The 16,713-nt window shown below is 41.6% G+C and overlaps 2 protein-coding genes across 5 annotated transcripts in view; one reads left to right on the forward strand and one right to left on the reverse strand.

The window, feature by feature from the left end:
- Positions 1–16,713, forward strand: part of RPL7L1 (ribosomal protein L7 like 1) — a 304,157-nt gene that overhangs the window by 199,490 nt on the left and 87,954 nt on the right. The window lies entirely within an intron of this gene.
- The window catches only part of PRDM5 (PR/SET domain 5), a 112,885-nt gene continuing 106,789 nt past the window's right edge, over positions 10,618–16,713 (reverse strand). For 2 of the 4 annotated variants that reach the window (XR_011337297.1, XR_011337296.1), the window contains exons 19-20: positions 14,054–14,191; positions 10,618–10,792 (exon numbers count right to left, since the gene is read on the reverse strand). The gene's annotated coding sequence lies outside the window, so the exon portion shown is untranslated. The remainder of the gene's footprint in view (positions 10,793–14,053; positions 14,192–16,713) is intronic. The other 2 variants (XR_011337299.1, XR_011337298.1) reach the window with 1 other exon arrangement.

Genomic DNA, 16,713 nt, shown 5'->3' on the forward strand with positions numbered 1-16,713 from the left:
AGTACTTCGATGCACAGAGAACAAGAAAAGACCTTAACACAGCAACAGTGACAGTTAGATTCCCCAAGTAGAACATTCTGAATGGGAACTGAAATTAGTCAACTCTTTGATGACTACAGTTCCCCAGGTCTTCCTTTTTCTTTCCTCTTAACAGCCCTTCCTTTATTTGCTTTCTCAAATCTCGCCAAAATTCTATCAGGATTGAGTCAGTTCTTGGAAACAGTCATTAAGTCTAACAGAGACGGCTTCAGCTGATCTTTCAAGTGTTCCATATTTCATCAAGCTCCTGATGTATGCCAAAATTAGCTACCTATTCTTAAAGCTCTTTTTTCAGTATTTAGTTTGGACTCTTAATTACTGGTTGTCAAAAGAAGGCTAAAGGGTTTTATTTATTTGCATGGTGCCAGATGAGATCAAATGTATTAAAACGAACGCTCCCAACATGTAACAGTTCTTAAAATTTGATGCTGGAACCAAAACAAAACCAATAAACATAAAAATCTTGCTATTATCCCTTAATGAGAACCACTGATTATTTTTCACATTTCATTTGACAGTCTTCACCTTAATTAATTCTACTTGTGAAGTTAAATTATTCTGGTTGATGAAGATCATTCTGACTCTGAAATATACTTATTAAATGAAATTAAAGCATGGTGCTCATCAGGCGAATGAGCAAGTGTTACTAACCAAACATACAAACCCTAACAATGAGATAGTGACAGGTACGGTGACAGACACTAAGCATTGCTATTTAAAGCTACTAAATGCTTCAGGCTTCCTAAAGACAAAAAGAAACGGAGACATAAATCTCTACAATCTTCAGAAAGAACATCTCTTGCTTTTTAAATTGTGTTTGTTTCGTATATCAAAAAGGGACCTTGAAGGTCATCCATAGGCAGGGACACCTCCCACCAGATCAAGCTGCTCAGGCAACTTCTCTGGGCAACCTGTTCCAGGGCCTCACCACCCTCATCATGAAGAATTTCTTCCTAGTGTCTAACTTAAATCTTCCCCCTTTCAAATTAAAGCCATTCCCCCTGCATATCCTTCTTATGTTGAGGATTCCAGAACTGGACATGGGACTCCAGGTGGGATCTCACAAGAGAGGAGTAGCTGACCAGGCTTCTTTTGGTGCAGCCCAGGATACTGAAGATGATAAAAGCAGTAGACGGGGGAGTTGTACCAGAGCCAGGAAGCCTCAGAGCTAAAAGCATGGCTTGTTATTACATACTGTAAGGGCAGTTTTCCATTAATGACCACTGAAGTTTCCAAAGATTTGGTGCATACATCCAGCAAGTTATTTTCAAAACAAACCAAGAAGTCTGGATTCAATACCATTTTCCAACTGACTTCCACTAAATCAGGATATATTTGTTAGATCTCGAGTCAAGGCCATCCTATTTATGTGTGCATATGAGAATAACACTATACAGGTGAGCAGAGCCAGCACAGCTTGCATTTGGACGTGATGGACATTTCTGAATGAGCTTCAAAAGCTTTGTTTTGCTCAGTGACAAGCGAGATGATGAACACCAGAACTATTTGCTTTCATTTGCATAGAACACATGCTTCTCTGGCTGAAACTGTTTATAATTTTTCCTGGCAAAACTCTAACACAAGAAAGGGCTGAAGACCTGGCAGGCCAAATCTGTATCACTTCAGGCTGCAGGCTGACACCGTAACTTTGCTCTTGCTGAGCGAAAGAGATTCCTGGGCATAACACAGATGCCTTTTGCACATCTAAGAAGGCAGGAAGATTTCTGTGCTTGCCTGTCCTGGCTACCCAGGAGTTTCGCCCACCAGCTGGGACGGTTCTGCAGCGTATCAGGTACTCACAGGCACTTTATTCCCCGAGCATTTTGGAAAACACATTTTTCAGAGTGATAAAGGTATGTTCAAGAACTCTCATTTAAATTCATTTTTTGAACAGCTTTTCAAACATGAGACATGAGCACAAGTGCCATATGCTCTGAAATACTGTGCACTAAACACCTGCATACAGAATCACAGAATTCCTGGGTTGGAAAGGACCTTTGAGACCATTGAGTCCAACCATACCTGTCCACTACTAAACCATACCTGTGAGAACCTAATCTACCCATCTTTTCAATAATCCCAGGGAAGGGGACTCAACCACCTTCCCAGGCAGCCTCTACCAGTGCTTGATAAACCTTTCAGTGAAGAATTTTTTCCTAATAACTAATCTGAACCTGCCCTGGTGCAACTTGAGGACATTTCCTCTCATCCTACCACCAATCATTTGGGAGAAGAGACCAACACCCACCACACTACAACCTCCTTTCAGGCAGTTGTAGACAGTGATAAGGTCACCTCTCAGCCTCCTCTCTCCAGGCTATATTATTTATTACTTCTGCATATCAATTGCTCACAGATTCTCCGTGGAGGGGAAAAAAGTCAGCTTATGTTTCAGAGAAATTTAAGTCCTACGCTTCTCCAAATATACAAAAGGAAATTCACCTGAATATTCTTCTCCCTGTAGTACCCCCCTTCCTGCAATTTCGTATTTTGCATGGGTTGTCCAAGGATGTAATTGAACCCAGATCTTATCTTCCAGGAACAAACACAGGTTACATGTTAAAAAATAAAGCAGGAGGAGCTAGAGCAGTTGCTTGCACCATATTACTGTCTGGATTCTTCAGGCTTTACCTACTGGTCTTTTTGAGGTACACACTGAACACTGACTATGAATTGGTACTGATTTCTTTCTACTCTGAAGAGCTGAGAGTCTAAACCAAGTGACATACAAGAGGACAGAAGGTGGATGCCAACCATTCTATTACTTAAATCTGCCTTCAGCTCAGCCGTCTCATTTGCAGAATAATTGGCACCTATGTTTTGCACCAGTCTGAGCCTGCATTTTTGGGTCTGCAGTTGAAATTCAGAGATAAAGTGTACATAGAGGCACATCAAACTGTTCAGATAGTTCAGATCCTTGGGTAACTGTGCTTATACCCGCATGAGCAGTTCTGCACAGGAATAAATCATGCCGTGTCATTCTGTGAGTGCATTTTCATTTGTAGAAGATACTTAAGTCTAAAAGTATAGATCTAATTATGTCTTTTTCTTTCTGTAACATGGCACATAACATAAAAAGCATATAATTCAACACAGGTATAATTTTCAATGAATTGTTCCAGCTTACCATATCTGTTTACAATTAACACTGAACTGTATTTGCCATTTTTGAGTCTGGAATTACTTTATACAGATAAGGATGAAAACCTGAGAGTCTAATAAATCTATCACTTTTTGTGTAGGGCCCTGATTTGATTCAAATGATAATGGCATTTTTATTACTATTGTCCCATTGACTTTCAAAAGTGGCATTTTCAGATTCAGCTCTTAGAAAGCTTCTCTGTTTTCATCTAACAGTGGTACAGGTGCGTTTTGTCACACCGTGGTATACGTTTCAGGAGCTCACATCCCTCCCATTTATCATTCAATGACGAGCATGGGTCACTCTGCCATTCTTAAATGCAATTAACTGCATTTTGAAACCAGGGAGTGGAATTTATTGTTGCCAACATATTTTAAGAGCTATTTCCCCCTGCTTTTTAATCTGTAAATACGTTTGTGTTTTGTGGCGGCTGGCTTGAGACAATCATGATACCCAGTACAATATGTTCTCCCCCTGTCAGTTTCTAAATGCAACAACTAACAGATATGATTGTAATATTCAAGATAAAAAGAGGGTGCAGAGAGGCACCATATCATCTTGGTACTTAGTGTAGCATATACTTTCCAAAAACTACATGTTTTTATACTCAGCATTGATTCACTCTGTCACAGTACTAATTTGTTCAATAAATACAGTGTTTCACACCACCAGCATTCCTTGGAGACCTGTTATTGGGGCAGATGCTTTTCCCTCAACAGAGCCTTAGAACAACTAAATACAGATGCCTAAAATGAAACCTAGTCATCAACTACAAGAGAGCGAGAGAGATAACAGCTGTAAATCAGCTGGATCAAGCACTGCAGTCTTGGCATGGTGGACTATCCCAAAACTCTCGTTCTCCCCTAAGGTCTCCTCCTCTGCCATTTCTACTGTTGGATAAAAGAGTGCAGTTTAAGAAACCCGCCAGAAGGACTTGTTTTGTCACACTGGGATTAGGATTAGCCTTCATTTTAGAAGGTCCCCAGAAGCAATTTTTTGATTGCTTTTTTCCATGCCATTTCTTCAATATTCACCTCAGCTTTGCATTCTAAGGAGCAGGTGATCCATGCTTTAAATTGGAAGGAGGAAGATTTAGATTAGACACTAGGAAGAAATTCTTCATGATGAGGGTGGTGAGACCCTGGCCCAGGTTGCCCAGAGAAGTCATGGATACCCCATCCCTGGAAGCATTCCAGGCCAGGCTGGATGGGGCCTTGAGCAGCCTGGTCTGGTGGGAGATGTCCCTGCCCATGGCAGGGGGTTTGGAACTGGATGGGCTTTAAGGTCCCTTCCAACCCAAACCTTTCTACGATTCTACAATTCCCTCAATAAGAGATGTGGTCATGCATCCTTTACTATCTCTGTGGGCACAGCAGATGCTTAGTGGCCTGAAAGGCTGAGTCCTGTTCTCCAACACAATGTCTCCTCTTGGATGTAGATGATGCTCACAGTTTTTGTTTTAATTGAAAGTTAAACCTCTACTTTTCAATCTGGGGAATAAAAAGAGGTTAAAATTGCAAATTCTTGACTCATTAGCATGTTAAACCAAAGCCTTCTCCAACACTCTGCTTCCATCCTTTCACAACACTTCTCACACTATTCCTCTCCACAAATGCCCATACTTCTCTTGACTTCACATACTCCCGAGAATCTTTCAGAAGAGAGCATCAGTGACCAGACATCATAACCCACATCCCTTTCTCTTAGGAGCAGGGAAACAAATGTGCTCTGAAGTTATGGCTAAACCTATAAAGATACAAAGACCTCCTGTGTAGCTGTCACTGGCAGGTCAGCTCTGGCAACATTGTTAGGATGATCTGTTACGCCAAGAAGCCTCTTTTTGGGCTATTATAAAACTGCCTAAGGTGCAAGATATCAGCTAAAGACCCAGAGTACCTTTCGCATACAAATGTAAAAATAGGAAAAGCTGCAATTGGAGGCAAAAGAGTGAGACAGAAATATAAAAACCAAATCCTGGCAAACACAGCCAAAAGCAATGTGTGTCTGGCTCCACACACCCAAAATGAAGCTTTCTTGGCTCAAGAGGTAACTTGTTCTGGGGAGAAAATATGGAACCATTTTAATATCAGAAAAAAATCCTATTTGAAACCCTGCTATCTTGTGAAGAAAAAAATGCTGCGGTATGGAAGATGGATCATATGAAAGATGGGCAACAGCCCACAGACAGCCTACTGTCTTCCAAGTTTTTACCATAACATACTGCTCTTTGCCAAGTTAAGGAGAAAACATGCCAGCGAAAACAGTTCTTCCTCCCAAGACGAGACCAATTACATTCATTTAGTTCAAGGCCAGCAGCTCCTGGTTTCCCCCAAGTTCTGATCTGGCGGGGGGGGTGGGGTCACTGCCTCTTATAAACACTTTCCTCAAAGCCTGCTCCTCTGAGCTTCTGGCCAAAGCAGTGCTATGGTAGGAAGGTTTGAGCTTTGAGATGCGTCAATCAATCCATCAATTTGGTATGATGCTTTTGTCTTATTGAGTAAAACCTATAAAGCTGAGAAACTCACGTCTAGCGGTTTGCATCTTCTTATATCATTGGTAGAATCATAGAATGGGTTGGGTTGGAAGGGGCCTTAAAGCCCATCCAGTTCCAACCCCTGCCATGGGCAGGGACACCTCCCATTGAATCAGGTTGCTCCAAGCCCCATCCAACCTGGCCATGAATGCCTCCAGGGATGAGGCATCCACAGCTTCCCTGGGCAACCTAGGCCAGTGCCTCCCTACCCTCATTGTGAAGAATTTCTTCCTAATGTCTAGCGTAAATCTTCTCCCTTCCAATTACCACAGTTGGACTCAGTATAGAACCTCAGTTTAAACACTACTTGTTTACTCGTATCCTACGCCTTCTCTGTGCAAGATTAGGCATAAACAATCCTTCAAAACAGGAGCTATACTGAATTATGTTTACAATATATCTATGAAGCCAGTATTCCTTAGGATTACTGTGGTAGAGCAAACAGCCTGATCAGAAACACGTGGAATGCTATGTTCATTTTAATTAATGAGATGTTTTCTTCTACTGCACTTCTCAGGATACTGAAAGCGCCCAAAGAAGCTAAAGAACTAGCTTGAAAAGTTTTGGATCTGGACATCTACAACACGCATTTCATAATACTTTATTCTACTTATGAATATGTAACAGATAACGTAAATCAACAAAGCTTTCTTGATTTCAGGACAGTGGTGGCAATTCATAGGACGCAAGGATTTAGCTGTCCTGTTCCAGCTAAAAACCAGAATTTAACTCAAGCCATCCAAATACAGTTTTGACTGATACATAAAAGAAAATAAATAAGACAGGCTTGTTTTGATCAGACTATCTGATGAGAGATGTCTTTTCCCTCCTTCCCAGAAGTGCCCATCCATACAGCACTGACAACCCCCAGGTCCCACCCTACTTAGTATTTTGTCTCTCGAAGAAGAAGTCACACAGTCATCCTACTGGCACAGTATTCTTATCTCTCCCCCGGGCCACAAAAAGTTCCTTCTGGTATCTCAGGATACACATGAGTACAAGCTTAGAAAAGGTGTTGGCCCCTTGAAACTCTTAAAGGAAACTTACTTAGAAAGAGGGGAAAAAAATACCGCCAAGAACCAAAAAGCTTGTTTGCAATTCAGTAAAAGCAGCAAAACGTGTACTTACCGGTTCTTGGAGTCTTTGTTTCACACCCAGAGCTGTGTGCAGGTGTGCATACATCCCAGTTACAAGGTGTACAGGAGGGAGGCCTTGTCCTTGCACGCACCACGGCTGACCTGGGATCCCGTAACAAAAGCTTCTTCCTGATAACTGATTGCTTTCTGCAAAACATGTCTAACCGCTATCTTTCCTTATCTGCATGATTGTGAGAAGAGCTGGACTGCTGAGGCTTGGACAAGACAAGCTCTTAGTGTTTCAGTACGGCAGAGAACATGTGCATTTGACACAGCGATATATAAACCGTACTTCAGAACAGTGTGTTGCAGCTGTCATTTGGTGAACAATTACATCAACCTTGGAAACAGAAAGGTGATTAAAAAACCAAAAAGCACGTCTTTGGTTGCAATCTTAATATAAGAATTCAAGAGTCCCAAGTCTGTCTTGAATACCTAGTAATGTTCTCTGTGCGCTACCAGGAAGATGACCACACGCACAAGTCCATTTTTTTTTCTGGTACCTTTATGAGAGCACAAATTTGAATGAAATACTGAGATCAAGGGAAGAGAAGAAAGGCCTCAAGAAGCAACGCAGAGCCATGCTTACAAAAGTACATCATCATAAAAATGACATCTTTAGAGTCCATCTGGTTTCATGTCTTCACTCCCCTGGTGGGTGACCACACCTGGTGACAGAGAAAGCCCAAGGTTACTCACAGTAAAGATGGAATTTTGCTATGATCGTCAAATAAACATGTTGTATACAAAAGGTAACCTACATCAGTGGCCAGGCTGGCACCTACATATGGACAAACCAGTAGGTCTGTAGGATTTAAATGTTTCAAGGGAGCCTGTTTTTCATGCAGTATATTCCCTTCCCACTCGTTTCTATTTCTCAGGCCTGCCTTCTCCAACCTTCTCTTCCATTCTTTGACCTGCTGAATCACGCCAATGCTTAGTTTGGAGTAAAGAAACACAACCTAATTTCTGTCCTCATTCAGAACGCAAGCGTGTCCAGAGGAGGGCAATGAAGGTGGTGAAGGGGCTGGAGAACAAATCTTATAAAGAGCAGCTGAAGGACCTGGGATATTTAGCCTGGTGAAAAGGAGACTGATGGGAGACCTCATTGCTCTCTACAATTCCCTGAAAAGAGGTTGTAGCAAGGGTGGGTGTTGGGTCTGTTCTCCTAAGTGACGAGCAATAGGATGAATGGGAATGGCCTCAAGTTGCACCAGGGTAGGGTCAGATTAGACATTAGGAAAAATTTCTTCATCGAAAGGGTTCTTAGGCACTGGCAGAGGCTGCCCAAGGAGGTGGTTGAGTCCCCATCCCTGGAGAGATTTAAAAGACAAGTATATGAAGTGCTTAGGGATATGATTTAGTACTGGGCAGGTATGGTTGGACTTGATGGTCTCAAAGGTCTTTTATTCTAGTGATTCTGTGATTTACAAAACATTAAGCTGATGGCTTACGAGGGGTGCTCCTCACTGAACACAATGTGTATTTCTAGCTAGCTTCAACTTGCTGTAAACAAAAAAAAACCAATGGCTGACTACCAAAACTAAGCAAGCAATTTTTCAACTTCAAGAATAAACTTTTGCCTCATGACTAGTGGAGTTTCACAAGGTATCTTGAGGAAACACAGATTGCGCAGATTTTTTTTTTTTTCAGAGATTGTTTGCTGTGATATTTTCAGTAAACTACCCCATCCCCCCACAACAGATACATAAATCAGACACACACTTTCTTAATTATTGTAGGGAGTGGCATTATAAATCTCTCCTTTTCCCAAGATCTACAGCCTCATAAAATTAGAACAATGTGCATCATCTCTCTTGCATAGCTTCTGGCATGTTGTTTTCACCCTCCTTCCAGCAGAACTGAATACTCTGCAGGATATCTGTAGTAACAGTCATCAGTATCTCTAATGAAAGAGGCCTGGAAAAAACATGGCAGTATAACTCTCGGATTCTATCTCATGAAGAGAAATCCTCATGTTTTCCAAAGCAGTTATGACTTTCTTAATACCACTATATCTGGTTGTGCTGCCAAACACCTTTGTATATTGGGCCATCAGTACTATTTGCAGAAAATAGGTGTAATTTACACATAATTTTAGGAAATTGCTCTATCACCAAATACCTCAAAGAGAAAACTCACTTTTCCCCTCAGACCACTGTCCCACATCTTGCAGAAGAGGGAAGATGGAGAGTCTTTAGACCTTTATGACTGCCCACTTAAGTGAAAGCACAACCACCCTGCCTGGTGACCGAGGTGGCTGTGCGGGTTAACCAACCCAAATAAAGGACAGTACAGAGCAGGACCTCTGCTCCCAGGTGAGTAATCCGTGTCCTTTCAGTTCTTGGGGATGTTCAGAAATAACTGGTTGGGCAAGCAGGCTCAGGACCTCAGGATCATAATTCAGATGGGTATTGCCTGAATTTACTTCAGGTGTAAGTGTTGGGAGCAACTACACAGCCAGCTTTAAACAACCAGCACTAAAGAACAAAGTCACACTATGGGCGCAGCCCTAGAAGTCCCATTTTGTCAAGGTCTGATGTCTTCTTCACAGCCTAAAAGGGAATGAGCTGCAGAAGGATTCACCAGGAAGGTGCTTGCTTTGTCACTATTCAAATCACAGTCTCCTGGAGGCAACATCAGGCCAAACTCGTGCATTTGGGCAGCCAAGCGCCAACCCTTAGTGATGATAAACCTCAGATAATGGGCTGGACTTTCAGCCAGCATCAAGGGAAAACAGGACATGGGCTGAAGCTTTTTGTCTGTCAGTAAATTCTGCCTGGTGACCGATACCTGTGAAAGTGAGGAATTTGCTGTAGTTCCAGTGCAACCTTGTTTCTTTTCTCATCACTGCTGTTTTCACCATTTTGCACTTCTACACCTGTTTCTGAATTTCAGTCATTCTCGCTTACTGACTTATTCACCTTCTCTATTAATGCATTCAATGAGACTTACACCAAGTTTGAAGGCCAATTTCTGCTCCCAGTTCCAGAATAAAAATAGAAAGAAGTAAGTAATAAACCTACACTGTAAATCTGTGAGCACATAATCTCCTAACGCTAGGCAGTATTTACTTGCACGAGCAATTCTACTGATTCAAGTGATATTTGACACAGACAAGAGTCCCTTCCTCATGTACAATATCTAGAAGCTGAGAAGTTAACTTGCTTTCCTATTTTAGTTTCTGGTTAAAGAGCGCTTCATTGACTTGCTTTTTCCTTCACGATAATAACACCACATGCATTGTGCTTAGTTTCTATCTGAGAGCTACTCCCAGCTCAATTTAAGTTTCTGTTTGAGTACACACTACTACTTTTATAGAGTTGCTGCCATTACAGAAATTAGAGAAAAAATGCTATTTACCAAATGTGGCAGTAAGCAATAAAGACAAACGTTAGGCATTAAGACAAACCCAGTGTAATATAAGTTTGATCGTAAATGACTGGAGATGTTGCCACATCATAACTACTCCAGATTCTGCAGAGTAATTCTATCTTGAACCACAGAACAAAGAAACAAAAGCACTCTCTTTGCATAGTGACTGACTTCTGTACGGTCAGTTGCAATGAAAGCGCTCACTGGGAGAGCAAGGCACCAAAATACACACAGCTCTGAAACGTCTAAAACTCAGATCCAAGCCACGCTTTAGAAATACATTGCAAGTAAAATTGTTTCTTTGAACAGCTTGGCTCTGATTTCTTCCAAAAGTCTTACTACTCTAGAAGCCTCCCTTCTTACCTCCTTTTACTGTAGCTATTCATCAAGATCATTATCCAGTATATTTGATCACGCAAATCACCGTGCTCCATAGAGATGCCCTAGAAAAGGTAACAGGAAACTCATTCTTCCAAGCTTCTCCATGACAAATATGATACTCAATAAAATGATTCCACTGCCCGACCCCGAATTTTATGCTCCCTCTGAGCACGACATATTTTGCACCTATGAAGTCAATCAAATGCCAGTGTTATTTTTTTCTTTTATTATCCAGGACTGGTAGAGCAGTTTCAGTAAAAATAATTTATACCAACTGTTTCCGGTTAATGGAAATTCAAAGTCTTCAGACAGTGTTTTTTATTTCTAGCGCTTGAAATCTCGGAGAAATAGTGAAGTATAATTGATGCCATACGCTTTTTATTGTTTTCCACATGAAAGAATCACGGGTTTGAGTGGATGATTGAATTATGCTGTGGCATTGTGCCAGATCATCAAACAGCAAGGTCACATGTGCTGAAGGTGCAGTGTTCAAACCAGGAATAGCGTGTATCCTATCTTTGAATTGAAGTTTATTTGTCTGCGTAAACCCAGCCAAGACATTTTCTGGGGTTTTCCACACTCTACAAACCATCTCCTTGTAAATTACTGGAGCGAGTCCAAGAAAATGTGCAAATATTCATCACCAAAGAACAGGATTACAAAACACTGTCATTTCAAAGAGTACATTACATTAGAGCTAAGTCAGTTGCTGCAGCCACTTCAGAAATGCTAATAACTACCGAATACGAAAATCTTGCAACAGCACTTACTGTATTTCAGGAGTACCATTGTCATAGAAAAACAGTCTCTTTCTCCCATTGTTGTGCCTGCTGAAGCACTGTATTCGTTAATTATTTTGAGGATTAATTTATCTGCTTTACACGTCCTTCACAAAATCACAACTAGAAGAATATTTTTAGATAATCCCACAAATTTTTCAGCTTGGAGAAAAAAAAACCCAAACATTTTCACTTTCCTGCAACTCTATGTCAGCTTCAGTAACTGAATCTTTTACCATTCTTTGACTCATTTTGTAACACTAGCTCACACTTCCACTTCTGCCGCATCGTTTCAAGCCAGAAACATGCTGGAAGGAGAACCTCACCTTCATGACATTTCTTACACAATGAAGCCCCTTTCAGGTTCTGGAAGGTCACTACAAGATCTCCTCGGAGCCTTCTCTTCTCCAGGCTGAACAAGCCCAGCTCTCTTAGCCTGTCCTCACAGGCAAAGTGCTTCAGCTCTGATCATCCTTGTAGCCCTCCTCTGGACCTGCTCCAATAGCTCCATGTTCTTCTTATATTGAGGATTCCAGAACTGGACACAGCACTCCAGATGAGGTCTCACAACATAGGAATAGAGTGGCAGAATCACTTCCCTTGACCTGCTGGCCACACTTCTTCTGATGCAGCCCAGGACACGGTTGGCCTTCTGGGCTGTAAGCACGCACTGCCAGCTCATCTCAAGCTTCTCATCAAACACCACCCTCAAGTCCTTCTCTGCAGGGCAGCTCTCAATCATGTCATCCCCCATCGTGTACTGAAGATGGGGATTGCCCCGACCCAGATGTAGGACCTTGCACTTGTCCTTGTTGAGCCTCATAAGGTTCTCACACGCCCACTTCTACAGCCTGTCCAGGTCCCTCTGGATGACATCCCGTCCTTCCGGTGTGGATTCCAGCACCAGTCAATAACTCTAATGTTTGCTGCTAATTACAAAGTCATTGCAGTGCTACTAGTTTGGACAGGGGAGATACCTTGCTCTTCATGTCAGGCAAGGAACAACATAACACAAGGAATGACCAGTCAACAGGAGTGTGCCTGGAGTTATCATAAATCTGAACTGCTTAGAGAGGTATTGCACATGCATTTTTCATCGTCACAACTTGGCTTTTTAATCTGATATACAAAGCTGCTTGTAAAATTACATACATAGCATAGAAGAGAATCGTTGAATAATAGAATTGTTTGGGCTGGAAGGGACCTTAAAGCTCATTCAGTTCCAACTCCCTGCCATGGGCAGGGACACCTCCCACTAGACCAGACTGAAAAAGAATTCATCAGAGGCTGATGAATTAAAACTCTGATTTAACAGTTCACAATGCAAGTATTACCAGCTAAAGTGCATTTGGCATGCTTTATCCAGTGGTGGGATATTTGAAGATAAACAGGAAACGAGGCAGATTTTATCTCTCAGTACTTCTCAAGGAAGAAATTTAATTTTCACTTTCTGGAAGGGTTTCAGTTGTAAAGACTTCTGAAGGAACACAATGGCACTACACCCGAAACTGATGGTTTTAAAGAGAGGAATCACTGGTTTTATAGGGGGGATTAAGTTAAAATCCCATAGCTTAGTCTTCGCTACAGACAGAACAAACATTGCCCTCGGGACTGAATGACTCCATGGACAATCTTCTTAGAATCTTTGTCACCACGGCTCTTCAGGTCACAGAAGAATTTATGAAAAAAGCAACCCTTCTTAACCCTGAGCCGGCAAACAAGACTGAGGAAAAGCCTCATTTTTCCTTTCTGCACACAAAATGCAAAATAGCAATCTTGCTGTTTTGAAGTTCTCCCTACTTTGTGCCTCTAGGTAATCTCTCGTCTATAAATAAATTAGCTATATTGAAAGGTTTACTTGTTAAGTCTCCACACTTGTTAAGACCTTTGGAATCGTAGAACAGAATCATAGAATCACTAGGTTGGAAAAGACCTTTGAGATCACAGAGCCCAACTGTACCTGTCCACTACTAAATCATATCCCTAAGCACCTGCCTCTACCTGTCTTTTAAATCCCTCCAGGGAATGTGACTCAATCACCTCCAGCTGCTCCTCATAACATTTGTGTTCCAGCTCCGTCACTAGCTTCACTGCTCTTCTCTGGACCTCAGTGCCTTTCATGTAGTGAGAGGCTTTATCTGCTGCTTGGTCCAGAGGTAGAAAGCACAAATAACAGGAAGAAAATCCAACAATAAAACCAATTCTAGATGATGTTCGTCCTACAAGTTTTTTTGATTTGATAGACTGACCTTCAAAACTGGGCCACATTATGATCAGTGACCAGACGCAGCCCCATTAGGTTTACATCTGATGTTTTCCCAGCCTGGCAATCCTCAGGACAATGGTGGGAGCTATTAATATATTCAGTCCACTTGAACCAATCCCGGCATATCCTGAGTACCATTTGAAGTGTTCTGCACGCATGAGCACAGGGTATATGCACAGCTGTGATTCTGGCAACCCTCCTCCTTCTCTGCCTAAAGACCTGTCCTGCAGCCATTTGACCTCCAGAGGGAAATGTGGGAAGCTAAGCCATGAGGTTAATTTCTGAAAACATTTAAGGGAGGTTCCAGGATTTTCCGGCAGAATAGAGGCAGCTACAGAATTGAACAAGGCTCTCATCATTTTCCACAATAAAATGAGAACTTACACACTATACAAACATTACCTTTTCCTTTCACGGGACGTTCAAAGCAGGAACAAGAATGCTTCATTTTCTCTTGAGGGAGCAGAAAAATATCCAAGAATTCTCTTTCTGATGAGATAATCCGCAATTTACCCATTTGTCATCTCCACAGAGCACTAACTGTTGCAAGACAAGATGGAAGAATACCTATCTTTTAGTAGTACGCATATATGAAGTGCAAATCAAATGTTTACTTGTCAAATATGTGCATGTGCAAATATCTATCACGTGTAAATATCAAGTTTTTACACTCGGAAGACATTTTATATTTGCCTCTATTTCCTGGAATTGGTTACAAATGCAGGATTACCCTTGCAGCCATCGTATTTTTCATTTTATTCCCTACTTTCACTTACACATTCCTGGGTGTCTGCCTGAAGGAATTTGAATGGTCTCAAAAAAGGGAATGCTCAAAAAAGGGAATGCTTAGGTCTGTCTCAGCAAAGGGATATAAGATGCATTTTTGCTGGAAATTGCTAAAAGGGAATGAAAAGGATTGGGGAGGAATCTGGAGTATTAAAACCCACGTAAGTCCAGCTCCCAGTTGTGAACTCAACAGTGGTTTACAGGCAGTTTTGATCTGTGCGTCTTGCCCTCATTTTCTGGAATAATTTGCATGTATGTTAAACACAGACCATCTACAACCTCTAAAAACAGTAAAAACTTCCACAAATGAGCTTCTGTGTAAACACTGCTGGATAAACCATACTCAAAAAAGTCAAAGACGTTGTAACAAATAATTGGAGATGATGACTACAGCTATGAAATGCTTTTACCAGGGCCAAATAAATTAATTATCTTGCTGCTGTACCATATCATATCTTAGGCAAAATGTTTGTCTTTAATACTGATTTAAACATGTGCACTGAGATATGAAGCTATGGTTTCTGCAAAATCCCCTAGAGCAAGCTTGTAGAAACACATCAGGGCTTTCTTTTGATGCTGTGTTCTGTAATACCCTGTGGATGTGTTTCCCAGCTCTACATATATAAGATTAGAAACAAAACAGATCAGTTCTCCAGCACAAATCTTGCCATGTGGCTTGAGAGGTGGCAAGGCATTCCTCAGTGCACTGTTGCTCCACGTTTCCTGCCTCCTTGAAAACTGAATTTGGAGGAGAGGCATGAGCAGTACTGACACATGACAATGATGTAGCACCACTTTCAGAGTGTGTTCCACTCCTTCAGGTGTATTCTGGGATTTCACTAGGAGCACCTGGCTGAGTTTCAGAGCATAGGTATATAGTCTTTATTTCTGTATGTTGGCATATATCCCTTGTCACAAATATCCCACAGGGTACATTCCCACTTGTAACACAAACCCCACCTACAAATGCTTCCTGTTGCACATAGCTCTTATGTATTTCTTTGTTGAATAGATTCAATAAAATGACAACAGCAAATGGGAGAAAGCATAAACTTTAAAACAAACAAATGAAGACTGTCCTCAGATTAGCTGGGGTTGAACAAGCCACACAAAGTGGTTGAATTAACATTTACCGGACCCCTAAGGACTCCCTGACTTTTCATATACTCCTTAGAAAATCATTTAGACTGGAATATTTAAAACACGCTCAGTACTGTGAAAAGGGCAATGCAATCTCACCTTGTTACTACTACTCATCTGTTGTGGTCAACTATTTTCTTGGCATTTCTTCACAGTCTGTAACAACTCTGGACTTCAGGGCCAATAGCATTAACACAATTATCCATCTCCCTCTTTACTTGATGCTCCCTGTGGGAATATTGTCAGCCATCTATTGTAAGCCCCAGGTCTGCAGTCCCTGGGAGTGTGTGAAGTAGTTTAGGGTCAAAGGATGCAGAAATCTCTTTATTCCTAAATGCTGGTCACTCTGTTGCCTTGCAAGTCACACCTGTCACAACAATTCCATCCCAAATATGCGCTATGCCCACCAGTCACCACAAAAACCATGGGCTACATAGTTCTAAGATACATCTCTCAATTTTTCATTAAGATTTCTCACAGTGGATCAGTATAAATAATGAGTGAATGTTCTGTTCTTTTTTAAAAGGTGCGTGTTTCCTTGCTGAACTCTGCTTTTATACTTAAATCATTTCATGCAATTAACCACAGGGAAGAACCAGATCCTGCGAGCATGAAGGAATGCTTCCCAGAGACTGCCACCACTGCTAACAGATAGAGCTGTCACCAAAGCAAGTAAGATTTAAAGCCCTGCTGGGACTCCAGGAACTCCCCAGAGCAAGCCATCCAGGAGACAGATGACAAACTCATTCTCCACTTCCCAGCTTAGCCACGCTGTGGTGAAGATAATCCTGACCACTATTGCCTTAAACAGCTCCAGGCTTCAGTCAGATACAACAGGCTCCACAAGCCTAAGCAAGGAGCAACAGCTGGGGCTAGAGGTGGTCAGATATGGATTTCAGATTTCATTTTTTTCCTGCCAAAGGAAATGTCTCACTTCCATAATGTCTAATGAAAAGAGACATAGGTGCCAGAGCATGCCCTGCTCCATTTTGTAAGCAAAGGACCAGTGTGGGACTTGGGAACAACATTCTCCAACAAGGACCTTCCACCATTCCCCAGAAACTCTGCTTAGCTTAGGGAAATGCAGATTGTATATCAAAAATAAATCAAAATGCCACAGCGCTTTCTGAAATGAG

Source organism: Phaenicophaeus curvirostris, chromosome 4 (assembly GCF_032191515.1).
Source record: "Phaenicophaeus curvirostris isolate KB17595 chromosome 4, BPBGC_Pcur_1.0, whole genome shotgun sequence".
In the NCBI taxonomy this organism is placed as follows: Eukaryota; Metazoa; Chordata; class Aves; order Cuculiformes; family Cuculidae; genus Phaenicophaeus; species Phaenicophaeus curvirostris.